Genomic DNA, 10,934 nt, shown 5'->3' on the forward strand with positions numbered 1-10,934 from the left:
TGGTGACTTACCCATTCAGTGACTTTGGCACTGGACGTTCCAAAAACGGGTACTATCGGATCGGGTGAATTAGAGAATAGACAGAGGTCCGTTGGCATTTCAGCCTTTCTTCTCCTTTCAGGGCCTATCCGAAAGAGAATCCAGTACCTCTTGGTCCTGAATATCAGAATAGGACGAACGAACCGGCCTCCGCGGATATCTTTGCTTCGGAACAAAACCCTGCAATCAAATAGATTGTCCCAAGGGCGCCATATTCTAGGAGCCCAAGTTATGCTATTGAAAATTCGTTCCTCTAGCAGTTCCGGTTTGAGCATTCCGTTCCCTTTTTCAAACTCCACTTCTTTTCATATAGCAATCCCTGATCAAAGAGAGAACAATATCCATTTCAAAACATTTCTAACAGATTCCTTAGTTCGGACCGACGAAGTAATGTCACTCGACTATTATCAACCTGACTGCAATCTTTTTCTGTCGGTAAGGATTGCACCAGAGCACCTTCTACTTCTAATAGGCCATGAACTATAGATAGAGAAGAATCATTCTGAGCGAGTACATAAGAAGCGATCCACTTTTTTTCATCGGTTCCAGGGGAAGACCAAAGATCTTGCGCGGCAGGTCCGCCAGAAAAACTCAAAAGAGAAAGAAGTCTCGTTAATCTCTTCATGCTCGTTCCAAGTTCGAAGTACCTTTTGGCCAAAGAAAAACCCGCTTCCTGACACGATTGCCTCTTTATCTTTATATAGATAGATTCTATGGGGTTATTACTTAGTAAGTCTATTTTGTACAAGAGCCCCTCCTATCTGATAGAAAAGGGTCCCATGATCCCGAGCCGATCTTACCTTGGCTCGCAAACCCCAAGTTTGTCTATGAAGAGCTAATCTAATTGTATTTTTTTCTAGAATGGATTTCTTATGTGGAATACTAATGGATAGGGCTTCGTTGCTAAGTGCTACAAGATCTAGTGCACTGGAACTCGTGGTTATGGACCCGAATCCTTTAGTATGGAACATTGTCTTTTCCAAGTAAAAACCCCTAGTATATGAAAGAATGAAAAGGTGCTTTCGTTCTTGTGGAATAAGAAGCCCTCGTACCTTAATGAAAGGAAAATCGTAATTTTTCGTTAGGTATTTGACCAAATAGGATCGTCCAGTTCCTACAGAACCTATCACTAAAATACCCGATAGGGCTAAGCGGAACGAAAAGGGTTTTCCATGAGATGGTAAATGAAAACGATTAGTCCCACACGAGGTTTGGGAATAAGTGATTGTCTGATAATGAGCAAGGAATATACGTCTTTCTGCTAAAGAGGATCTATTAAACTCATAATTCATTAGATCCTTGTTATCAATGCCAACTAGGTATCATAAGTAAATGGATCCCGGTTGTTCAATCCTTTGATAACCAAGGTCATTCTTTGCTAAAGAGAAATGATCACTATGAGTCAGACTCAATAGAATTGGATCCATTCCAAATAGCGAGAATTAGGATTCTTGATCCCTCTCAATCTCTCTTTCAATTCGAGGATCCAGAGAGGTGTTTTCATAGTCATCTCCGAATATTTGCCATCTCGGAATATTTTCGATTTCATTTTTCTATGATATGTCTTTCTATATGAAAATTGGTTATTTACGATGTACGATGATCCCTGTTAAGCATCCATGGCTGAATGGTTAAAGCGCCCAACTCATAATTGGTAAATTTGCGGGTTCAATTCCTGCTGGATGCACACGAACGGGAACATTCCATAAGTCTATTGGAACTGGCTCTCTATCCATGGAATCTCATCCATCATCCATACATAACGAATTGGTATGGTATATTCATACCATAACATAAGAACAATAAGAACTCGAATTCTTATCGATACTGGAACTCAGAGCATAGGAGGGAAAGTCGATTTATGGATGGAATCAAATACGCAGTATTTACAGAAAAAAGTCTTCGTTTATTGGGAAAGAATCAATATACTTTTAATGTCGAATCGGGATTCACTAAGACAGAAATAAAGCATTGGGTCGAACTCTTCTTTGGTGTTAAGGTGGTAGCTGTGAATAGCCATCGACTACCTGGAAAAGGTAGAAGAATAGGACCTATTCTGGGCCATACAATGCATTACAGACGTATGATCATTACCCTTCAACCGGGTTATTCTATTCCACTTCTAGATAGAGAAAAAAACTAAAGGAGAATACTTAATAATACGGCGAAACATTTATACAAAACACCTATCCCGAGCACACGCAAGGGAACCGTAGACAGGCAAGTGAAATCCAATCCACGAAATAATTTGATCCATGGACGGCACCGTTGTGGTAAAGGTCGTAATTCCAGAGGAATCATTACCGCAAGGCATAGAGGGGGAGGTCATAAGCGCCTATACCGTAAAATAGATTTTCGACGGAATCAAAAAGACATATCTGGTAGAATCGTAACCATAGAATACGACCCTAATCGAAATGCATACATTTGTCTCATACACTATGGGGATGGTGAGAAGAGATATATTTTACATCCCAGAGGGGCTATAATTGGAGATACTATTGTTTCTGGTACAAAAGTTCCTATATCAATGGGAAATGCCCTACCTTTGAGTGCGGTTTGAACTATTGATTTACGTAATTGGAAGTAACCAATTAGGTTTACGACGAAACCTAGAAATCGATCACTGATCCAATTTGACTACCTCTACGGGATAGACCTCAACAGAAAACTGTTGAGTAACGGCAGCAAGTGATTGAGTTCAGTAGTTCCTCATAGAAAATTATTGGCTCTAGAGATATGGTAATATGGAGAAGACAAAATTGTTTGAAGCACGCACAGAACCGGAAGCGCCCCTTGTTTCAAAGAGAGGAGGACGGGTTATTCACATTTAATTTGATGGTCAGAGGCAAATTGAAAGCTAAGCAGTGGTAATTAAGACCCCCGGGGGAAAATAGGGATGTCTCCTACGTTACCCATAATATGTGGAAGTATCGACGTAATTTCATAGAGTCATTCGATCTGAATGCTACATGAAGAACATAAGCCAGATGACGGAACGCAGAGACCTAGGATGTAGAAGATCATAACATGAGCGATTCGGCAGATTTGGATTCCTTTCCTATATATCCACTCATGTGGTACTTCATCATATGATTCATATAAGATCCATCTGTCTAGAGATCGTCATATACATCTAGAAAGCCGTATGCTTTGGAAGAAGCTTGTACAGTTTGGGAAGGGGTTTTTTGAGAGAAAAGAAGAATCTACTTCAACCGATATGCCCTTAGGCACGGCCATGCATAACATAGAAATCACACGTGGAAGGGGTGGGCAATTAGCTAGAGCAGCAGGTGCTGTAGCGAAACTCATTGCAAAAGAGGGTAAATCGGCCACTTTAAGATTACCATCTGGGGAGGTCCGTTTAGTATCCCAAAACTGCTTAGCAACAGTCGGACAAGTGGGTAATGTTGGGGTGAACCAAAAAAGTTTGGGTAGAGCCGGATCTAAGTGTTGGCTAGGTAAACGCCCCGTAGTAAGAGGGGTAGTTATGAACCCTGTGGACCACCCCCATGGGGGCGGTGAAGGGAAAGCTCCCATTGGTAGAAAAAAACCCACAACCCCTTGGGGTTATCCTGCGCTTGGAAGAAGAACTAGGAAAAGGAAAAAATATAGCGATAGTTTTATTCTTCGTCGCCGTAAGTAAATACGTAACTAGGAATATGGAAAATTGCATTTTTGGAATTTGCAATAATGCGATGGGCGAACGACGGGAATTGAACCCGCGCATGGTGGATTCACAATCCACTGCCTTGATCCACTTGGCTACATCCGCCCCTTATCCAGCTAAAGGATTTTTTTCTTTTTTCCATTGATCATTATTCTATTTATTCTGACCTCCGTACTTCGATCGAGATATTGGACATAGAATGCCACTCTTTAAAAAGGAAAAAAGGAGTAATCAGCTGTGACACGAAAAAAAACGAATCCTTTTGTAGCTCATCATTTATTGGCAAAGATAGAAAAGGTCAATATGAAGGAGGAGAAAGAAACAATAGTAACGTGGTCCCGGGCATCTAGCATTCTACCCACAATGGTTGGCCATACAATCGCGATTCATAATGGAAAGGAACATATACCTATTTACATAACAAATCCTATGGTAGGTCGCAAATTGGGGGAATTCGTGCCTACTCGGCATTTCACGAGTTATGAAAATGCAAGAAAGGATACTAAATCTCGTCGTTAACTGAATTCTGAATAGAAAGATTAAGAAGAAAAAAAGATTCAAAATAAAGTAAAGGTAGGCGGGGAATAACCTTATTTATGACAAGTTTCAAACTAGTAAAGTATATCCCTAGGATAAAGAAGAAGAAAAGTGGGCTAAGGAAACTCGCAAGGAAAGTTCCAACCGATCGTCTACTTAAGTTCGAGAGAGTTTTCAAAGCACAAAAACGTATCCCTATGTCTGTTTTCAAAGCACAAAGAGTTCTTGACGAGATTCGCTGGCGTTACTACGAGGAAACTGTTATGATACTGAACCTCATGCCCTATCGAGCATCTTATCCCATCTTAAAGTTGGTTTATTCGGCAGCCGCAAATGCTACTCATTATAGGGATTTCGACAAAGCGAATTTATTTATTACTAAAGCCGAAGTCAGTAGGAGTACTATTATGAAGAAATTCAGACCTCGAGCTCGAGGACGTAGTTTCCCCATAAAAAAAAGCATGTGTCATATAACAATTGTACTAAATATAGTAAAGAAATCTAAATAACCTTTAGATCCATCTAAGATTTCGATTCCCAGTAAAAAAAATATAGAATAGAAAAATATGGGACAAAAAATAAATCCACTCGGTTTCAGACTTGGTACAACCCAAAAACACCATTCCTTTTGGTTCGCACAACCAAAAAATTATTCTGAAGGTCTACAGGAAGATAAAAAAATAAGGGATTGTATCAAGAACTATATACAAAAGAATAGGAAAAAGGGCTCGAATAGAAAAATAGAATCAGACTCAAGTTCCGAAGTAATTACACATAATAGAAAAATGGACTCAGGTTCAAGTTCCGAAGTAATTACACATATAGAAATCCAAAAAGAAATCGATACGATCCACGTCATAATCCATATTGGATTCCCAAATTTATTAAAGAAAAAAGGAGCAATCGAAGAATTAGAGAAAGATCTACAAAAGGAAATTAACTCTGTAAACCAGAGATTTAATATTTCTATCGAAAAAGTTAAAGAACCTTATAGACAGCCTAACATTCTTGCAGAATATATAGCTTTCCAATTAAAAAATAGAGTTTCATTCCGAAAGGCAATGAAAAAAGCCATTGAATTAACTAAAAAAGCAGATATAAGGGGAGTAAAAGTAAAAATTGCGGGTCGTCTCGGAGGAAAAGAAATTGCACGCGCCGAATCTATTAAAAAGGGTAGACTTCCCCTCCAAACAATTCGCGCTAAAATTGATTATTGCTGCTATCCAATTCGGACTATCTATGGAGTATTAGGTGTAAAAATTTGGATATTCGTAGACGAAGAATAAGTAATCTTGTCTTCGGATTCTGTCCATTGATAGAATAAAAAATGACAAGAGACTTTTTTCCTGAAATCCCTGCAAAAGAAGAAATTATACCTCTTTCTATAAGATTTAATGAAAATTGATAAATCATTTAATATAATTGCTATGCTTAGTGTGTGACTCGTTATTTTTTTCTTTTTTTTAAGAAAAAAACTTAGTAATTATAGAAAATTAACTAATAACCAACCTATTGCTTCGTATTGTCGAGATCCTAACTAAGAAACAGTCACTATATGAATAAATACCTCTATCATAACATAAATGAGTAGATGTGTCATATAGTTGTAGCAACTGCAATTTTTTCTCTAAAAAAGAAAAGGGATTCTAGGTTGTGAAGCAAAACTAAAGGGATGTGGATAAAGGGAGGGATGATAGAAAGAAGGAAGAGGAAATAAATAAGATATAGGATTCCACTATGTATGGTCTATGAATTACATCATAAAAGGCAATGTGATAAAGCATCAATATAATAAAAATAATAGAGAATTAAAAATTGTAACTTGAAACAAGAACTACAAATTTAAAGCAATAATAAAGAGCCGCCCGGGTTAATAAAACTGAGAAAATTAACTCGGAAAGAAATTTTTTGGAAGCTCCGTTGCGGGATTCAGACCTAACCATTCAAGGAGAAGCAGTGGGAACGACAGAACCTATGATTCCATAGGATTTTATTGAAAAGAATCCTAACACTTCATTGGGTGGGATGGCGGAACAAACCAAAAAAATTGTCTTATTTGGTAAGTTTATAAATTAACAAATAAGACAGGAAAGAGTAAATATTCGCCCGCGAAATTCTTATTGAATTAGAATACTTTACCGCGATTCAATAAGAGTAAAAATAAGGATTTTTTTAAGAAGGATTACATTATCTATAAATATAGAATTTAGATAAATATACACACACATCTGGATATATTCTAGATCTTCTTTTTTGACTATATATTATATTTTTCTGTTTTAACAAATTCAATATAAAAAAAACCGAACTTTTTCTATTATCTATTAATGTGTATCTATCCGTACCGTAATATTTTGGAATATTATGAATTAGAGAAATTTACATGCTTTCTGATTCCATTCGCGAGGAGCTGGATGAGAAGAAACTCTCATGTCCAGTTTTGCAGTAGAGATGGAACTAAGAAAGAGAACCATCGACTATAACCCCAAAAGAACCAGATTTCGCAAACAACATAGAGGAAGAATGAAAGGAAAATCCTGCCGAGGCAATCGTATTTGTTTTGGTAGATATGCTCTTCAAGCACTTGAACCCGCTTGGATCACGGCGAGACAGATAGAAGCAGGACGAAGAGCAATAACACGATATGCACGTCGTGGTGGAAAAATATGGGTACGTATATTTCCCGACAAACCGGTTACACTAAGACCCACGGAAACACGTATGGGCTCGGGAAAGGGGTCCCCCGAATATTGGGTATCCGTTGTTAAACCTGGTCGTATACTTTATGAAATGGGGGGAGTATCTGAAACTGTAGCTAGAGCAGCTATCTCCATAGCTGCCAGTAAAATGCCCATACGAAGTCAATTTATTCGATTAGAGATATAGAACCCTAAAAGGGGTATGGAAGATAAAAAAAAATGCTCGGTTTTTCTTTCTGGAAAGACAATATTTCTTTCATCCTTTTGCATTGAAATAACAAATTGAAATCAAAATAATATGATTCAACCTCAGACCCTTTTAAATGTAGCAGATAATAGTGGAGCTCGAAAATTGATGTGTATTCGAGTCATAGGAGCTGCTGGTAATCAGCGATATGCTCGTATTGGTGATGTTATTGTTGCTGTAATCAAAGACGCATTGCCCCAAATGCCTCTAGAAAGATCCGAAGTAATTCGAGCTGTAATTGTACGTACATGTAAAGAGTTCAAATGCGAAGACGGTATAATAATCCGCTATGATGACAATGCTGCGGTTATAATTGATCAAAAAGGCAATCCAAAAGGAACTCGAGTTTTTGGCGCGATTGCCGAGGAATTGAGAGAATTGAATTTTACCAAAATAGTTTCATTAGCTCCTGAAGTATTATAAATACTAGTAGGCGAAATTGAGACCAAAGAATTAATTTAGTAGATTGTGTTTTACGTATATGTTTTAAAATCCAAAATGAAAAAAAAAAAAAGAAAACATGTTGATTATAGAAAAATTAGGAGGAACCTAGAATTAGAGTCTTATGGGCAAGGACACTATTGCTGATTTACTAACCTCTATAAGAAATGCGGACATGAATAAAAAAGGAACAGTTCGAGTAGTATCTACAAATATTACCGAAAACATTGTTAAAATACTTCTACGAGAGGGTTTTATTGAAAGTGTTCGGAAACATCAGGAACGTAACAGATATTTCTTGGTTTCAACTTTGCGACATCAAAAGAGAAAGACTATAAAAGGAATATATAGAACAAGAACCTTTTTAAAGCGTATCAGCCGACCCGGCTTACGAATTTATACCAACTATCAAGGAATTCCTAAAGTTTTGGGTGGAATGGGAATTGCTATTCTTTCTACTTCTCGAGGAATAATGACAGATCGAGAAGCTCGACTAAACAGAATTGGGGGAGAAGTCTTATGTTATATATGGTAATCGCCCCGCCTATAGTGCTCGAATTCTATCTCGCCCTTCCTATTTTTAAAATAAAAATAGAAAAATAGGAGAAAAAAAATATGACAGAAAAAAAAAATAGGAGAGAAAAAAAAAACCCGAGAGAAGCAAAAGTAACTTTCGAAGGTTTAGTTACGGAAGCCCTACCCAATGGAATGTTCCGCGTTCGGCTAGAGAATGACACCATCATCCTAGGCTATATTTCAGGAAAGATACGGTCTAGTTCTATACGAATACTGATGGGGGATAGGGTCAAAATTGAAGTAAGTCGTTATGATTCAAGCAAGGGACGTATAATTTATAGACTTCCCCATAAGGATTCGAAGCGTATCGAAGACTCGAAGGATAGCGAAGATTTGAAGGATAGCGAAGATTTGAAGGATACCAAAGATTCAAAGGATTAGGTTTTTCTTTTTTTTTCTAGGGTAATAAATTCTAAGTTCTAAAATTCAAGCGAAGAGACTTATTTTTTCCAAAAGATTAGATTCATAGTTTAAAAAAGGATACGGAAATATGAAAATAAGAGCTTCCGTTCGTAAAATTTGTACAAAATGTCGACTGATTCGTAGGCGTGGACGAATTAGAGTCATTTGCTCTAATCCGAAGCATAAACAAAGACAGGGGTAATCTTTCGAAAAAGAACTTTACTTTCTAAAAAGTAAAAAAAAGTACCCGCGGAAATGTTCCAATTCCAAATAAAATAATTTCATTTAAAATAATTAAAGTAAAGGGTTTATTTTACCCTGAAACGGATATCTTTGTATCTTTTTTTCTTTTTTTTATTTCTAACTCATATTTATGAGATAATAAAATATGGCAAAAGCTATACCAAAAATTGGTTCACGTAAGAAAGTGCGTATTGGTTTACGTAGGAATGCACGTTTTAGTTTACGGAAGAGTGCACGTAGAATAACAAAAGGGGTTATTCATGTTCAAGCTAGTTTCAACAATACCATTATAACTGTTACAGACCCACAAGGTCGGGTGGTTTTTTGGTCCTCGGCCGGTACTTGTGGATTCAAAAGCTCAAGAAAAGCATCACCCTATGCTGGTCAAAGAACAGCAGTAGATGCTATTCGTACAGTAGGTTTGCAACGAGCAGAAGTTATGGTAAAGGGCGCTGGTAGTGGAAGAGATGCCGCATTACGCATTACGAGCCATTGCTAAAAGTGGTGTGCGATTAAGTTGTATACGCGATGTAACACCTATGCCGCATAATGGATGTCGACCGCCTAAAAAAAGACGTCTGTAAAAGAATTAACCCGCTTTCAACTTTCATTTCAAGAGAAATAAACGATTCAATGATAAAATAATAATACTAGTCTATTATGGTTCGAGAGGAGGTAGCAGGATCCACTCAAACACTACAGTGGAAGTGTGTTGAATCAAGAGTAGATAGTAAGCGCCTTTATTATGGTCGTTTCATTCTGTCCCCGCTTAGAAAAGGTCAAGCGGACACCGTCGGTATTGCCTTGCGAAGAGCTTTACTTGGAGAAATAGAAGGAACATGTATCACACGTGCAAAATTTGGGAGCGTGCCGCACGAGTATTCTACAATAGCAGGTATTGAAGAATCCGTACAAGAAATTTTACTAAATTTGAAAGAAATTGTATTGAGAAGTAATCTCTATGGAGTTAGAGACGCATCCATTTGCGTCAAAGGTCCTAGATACATAACTGCTCAAGATATCATCTTACCGCCTTCCGTAGAAATCGTTGATACGGCACAACCTATAGCTAACTTGACAGAGCCCATTGATTTCTGTATTGATTTACAGATCAAGAGAGATCGTGGATATCAGACAGAACTCAGAAAGAACTATCAAGATGGAAGTTATCCTATAGATGCTGTATCCATGCCTGTTCGAAATGTGAATTATAGTATTTTTTCTTGTGGGAATGGAAATGAAAAACACGAGATACTTTTTCTAGAAATATGGACTAATGGAAGTTTAACCCCTAAGGAAGCACTTTATGAGGCTTCTCGTAATTTGATTGATTTATTTCTTCCTTTTCTACACGCGGAGGAAGAGGGCGCTAGTTTCGAAGAAAATAAAAACAGGTTTACTCCACCCCTTTTTACTTTTCAAAAAAGATTAACTAATCTAAAGAAAAACAAAAAAGGAATTCCATTGAATTGTATTTTTATTGATCAATTAGAATTGACTTCTAGAACGTATAATTGTCTAAAAAGGGCCAATATACATACACTATTGGACCTTTTGAGTAAGACTGAAGAAGATCTTCTGAGAATTGACAGTTTTCGTATGGAAGATAGAAAACATATATGGGACACTCTAGAGAAGCATCTCCCAATTGATTTACTTAAGAATAAACTCTCGTTTTAAATCCATTGCAATTTTTTTTCTTCTTCTTTTTCGAGTTAGAATAAAAAGAAAACAATTTAGCATCTTTGGTACAATCTATATTTTCGCGAAATGGATCATAATAAAATGGATTTTAGGTATCTAGGGAAGATTCACTTGGAAGTAACTATTTCCTAGATACCTATGGTACTTCACGGTTGAATGAATCAAAAAATATCTAAAAAAGACCTAAAGTTAATGATTTATCAATGGGTAATGTTGCTCCAATACCTAACCAAAGAGCTACTACAGTACCGATTAAAAAAACGGTCGTAGCTACTGGGCGGCGAAATGGATTTTGGAATTTATTGACATTCTCTAGAAAAGGTACTGTCAATAAGCCTGTTGGCACAGAAACCATTAAAAGAACGCCCAATAACTT

Source organism: Triticum urartu, unplaced genomic scaffold (assembly GCF_056163025.1).
Source record: "Triticum urartu cultivar PI428250 unplaced genomic scaffold, HENAU_Tu73 scaffold168, whole genome shotgun sequence".
Lineage (NCBI taxonomy): Eukaryota > Viridiplantae > Streptophyta > Magnoliopsida > Poales > Poaceae > Triticum > Triticum urartu.